The sequence below is a fragment of the Arachis duranensis genome, chromosome 10 (genome assembly GCF_000817695.3).
Source record: "Arachis duranensis cultivar V14167 chromosome 10, aradu.V14167.gnm2.J7QH, whole genome shotgun sequence".
Taxonomy (NCBI): Eukaryota; Viridiplantae; Streptophyta; class Magnoliopsida; order Fabales; family Fabaceae; genus Arachis; species Arachis duranensis.
The window spans coordinates 69,784,929-69,785,726 of record NC_029781.3 but is presented as its reverse complement, the minus strand read 5'-3'; positions in this window follow the sequence as shown (position 1 = coordinate 69,785,726).

Genomic DNA, 798 nt, shown 5'->3' with positions numbered 1-798 from the left:
CTCAAGCACTCCATAGGATTTTCAAGAGGAAGAAAGAGCCGCCATCGCTAAGGTGGACCCGTTCTTTGATTTCCTTGTTCTTTATTCTTCTGTTTTTCGAATTTTAGTGCTTATGTTTATCTATGTTTGTATCTTGTGATCATTAGTGTCTTAGTGTCTATGCCTTAAAGTTATGAATGTCCTATGAATCCATCACCACTCTTAAATAAAAACGTGCTTAATTGAAAAAGAAAAAGGATTGCATGAATTTTGAATTTTATAACAGTTTAATTATTTTGATGTGGTGGCAATATTTTTGTTTTCTGAATGTATGCTAAAACAGTGCATATGTATCTTGAATTTGTGGTTCATGAATGTTGGCTCTTGAAAGAATGATGAAAAAGGAGACATGTTACTGAGGATCTGAAAAATCATTAAAATGATTCTTGAAGCAAGAAAAAGCAATGAAAAAAAAAAGAGAGAAGAGAGAAAAACGAAAAAAAAGAGAAAGAGAAAAGAAAGAAAAAGAAAGAAATAAAGTTGTGATCCAAGGCAATAAGAGTGTGCTTAAGAACCCTGGACACCTCTAGTTGGGGACTTTAGCAAAGCTGAGTCACAATCTGAAAAGGTTCACCCAATTATGTGTCTGTGGCATGTATATATCCGGTGGTAATACTGGAAGACAGAGTGCTTTGGGCTACGGCCAAGACTCAAAAAGTAGCTATGTTCAAGAATCATCATACCTTACTAGGAGAATCATTAACACTATCCGGATTCTAAGTTCCTAAAGAAGCCAATCATTCTGAATTTCAAAGGATA